Source organism: Schistocerca serialis, chromosome 2, assembly GCF_023864345.2.
Source record: "Schistocerca serialis cubense isolate TAMUIC-IGC-003099 chromosome 2, iqSchSeri2.2, whole genome shotgun sequence".
Classification (NCBI taxonomy): Eukaryota; Metazoa; Arthropoda; class Insecta; order Orthoptera; family Acrididae; genus Schistocerca; species Schistocerca serialis.
In genome coordinates, this window is record NC_064639.1 from 935,159,393 (window position 1) to 935,162,211 (window position 2,819).

The window sequence follows — 2,819 nt, forward strand, 5'->3', positions numbered from 1 at the left end:
GTCCGCCGCCCCCGCCGCCCCTGCCGCCCCCGGCCACTCGGCCGCCACCTGCGCCAGGCCCGCCAGCTGCGCGAGGCGGTCCGCCCACGGCGCCGCCTCCTCCTCCACCGACTGCCGCGTCTCCGCAGCCGCCTCCGCAGCCGCCTCCGGCTGTTGCAGCGCCACTGGCGCAGCCCTCGCCGCCGTCGAAAGTAGAATCAGCAGCAGCGCCCTTGCAGCGTAGAGCGACGCGTAACTCGTGGAGGACCTGGACAATAATAAGAAAGGTATGGTTAATATGGTGATGGACAGTGTGATTTTGGCCCACTTTTAACGTCCGCACGAAATTACACTGCTGGTCATGCAAAATGCAACACCAAGAAGGACCGGAGGTATCACAGCCAGATTGGTTTGGGAGGTAACACGGTGTACAAAAATCACGTGATCGAAATTACTGCCTCATGTGAAGTGAGGGAGATGCTGGCAATAACCACAGCTACACGCCTCGGCGTTGAACCAAAGAGGCTCTGGATCCGCTGTTGGGGTTGAAAAGGAACTAAAAAGTGTTGTAATTTAATCTCAAAGATACAATAAGAAAATTTTGTTCGACTGTCATACCAGAGGAATACTCTGAAAAACTGTTTTATCCTTGATAGACAAAGGACTAATTTCGAGATTCTTTTATTACTTCTTGTATTAACTACTTTTTGTTCTGATGTGCCGGCGTAAAGACGTACTGTATAATTTCATGTCTATGTGTGTATTAAATGTAGGTGTTAAATGATAAAAAATGTGTTTTATAATTTCTGTCAAGATCAAGCCTAAATCCCATACCAATGGAGTACAAATTATTCTGTTAATTCGAGAAGGCGAATTTTAGATGGAGCGACGATCTTCGCGACGGTGTTGCTCAACAATGGAGGTATGTGATTATGCTCACTACTTTCCTTTGGTGGCCGCTAAGATCAATTCCGATGTGTTTTTGCCGAGACATTCAGAACCTGCAATCTTACTTTTCGTATAAAAATAGCAGTCCGATAGAAAAAGAAATATTCTTAAATTTAAATAATTGCAATTCCTTTACCCAGGCCACGGGGAATGATAGAACGTACGTGCCTCTACCCTGATTGTACGTTCGCAATCTCCTAGTGTGTTACGACGTAATTATTTAAAAAAATTAAGATAGATCTTTCTCATCAGATCGCAACCACTCGCACGCGAATGTACGTACGCTCTGAATGTGCCTAGTCAGTCGTGCGCATTGTTCTAAAGCTTTTCTGGTAATATTCAGTGGATTACATCTCCGCAATTAATTTTTGTTTATGCAGCAAATCGCACTTCACGCGAAGTATTTATTACGCAAGTTTCGGGCTCCATTTAGTGTCAAAAATTCCGAAGTACGGCTGACTAAGCAAACCGCTACAATAATTTCATGTCTCTACAACTACAATAACACAAAACAACAATAACATAACAGACAGGGTACGTTACAGGGTACAGCACTTCCTTGGAGCACAGCAGCCCACGATGCATCCACATACTGCCGAAGTAAATCTGGTGCAGCAGCGGGTTGGGTATTCCGGGCCATTCGTCCCACTGTCATCACCCAGTTTTCGATAGGCGAGAGATTGGGAGCAAAGGGAGGCCAAGGCAGCTAAGCAATCAGATGGGCGAAGAAGAAGTCTGGAACAGTGCGTGCCACTTGTGGTCGCGCATTATCCTGTTGTACTGTGGCCGTCGGGAGGACAACAGGCTCCATTACTTCAGAGATGTAACGCTGTCTGGTTAGTGTAACGGCAATGCGTACTAGGGGTGGTGAGGGGAAGGGAGGGGGTGCGGGAGTGGAATCTAATACCTCCTCAAACCATAATACCGAGTGGAGGACCAGTATGGCGATGCATGATCCATCAGTTCAAAAGCCTTTTTGAACCACGGTCTTACGGAATACGAATACAGTCTGCTAATCACTGAACGTCCTAGTTTGGTCGTAGAACCTGATATGCACAGCTATCGCCATCGTCTTGAAACTTTTATTTGAATTTATTGTTAATTCTCATTCAGTAAGTTATCTCTCAGGGGAAAGACATTGGGAGAGACATTTTTTCACAGAAAATGTTTTGTTGTGCTTGGCACGGCACGTGGTTCGTGCTTGTATGGTGTGCAGAAGCATTGGACGCTGGTATACTTTTACCACCAAAATACGTTTTCATCCAGACTGCTGGGAGCTATGTTCGAGCATGTCATGAAGCTGTAAAGTGTGCTTTAGAACATCGTGTGCTTATGTTTTCAGTTTTGGGTTCTGTTAGATTCTTTTTAATGCACGCGCATTTCTTTAGGTGACAGAGTTTACTTTCAGTGTGCTTGAAAATGAAAAAATGTCGAAACTGAAATAGCAATAAATATTTTAACAGCCATATGTGGAGTGACTACATTCGTTATATACATGGTGCTTCATAAAAATCTTCAGAGTCACGGCGGAATACCGAAGTACAGTAGGCGAGTGAGTAGTATTTAGGGCTAGCCAGACTGCTAGAGGGATGTTAAGCAGAGAGGAATGTCCTAACACAAGACGAAGATTGCTGCAAATGCCTCCGTTAATTGAGGTACTGGGCTGTAATAAGCACGTGGAGACAAGGAGATCGGCATACAGTATGCTGAAAAATTGAAAATTTCATATAACCAGTGGAAAAAAATTGACGGCGCAAAACAAAAAGTTTGCGATCGAACAGAGAGCGTCTGCCCTTTCAGTGCAATTATGGCAGCAATCACGCGAAGCATGGAAAGCACGGCAAATTTCGCTAAGAACTGGTTCTTTGCAATAATTTGGAGCTAGATTGGTA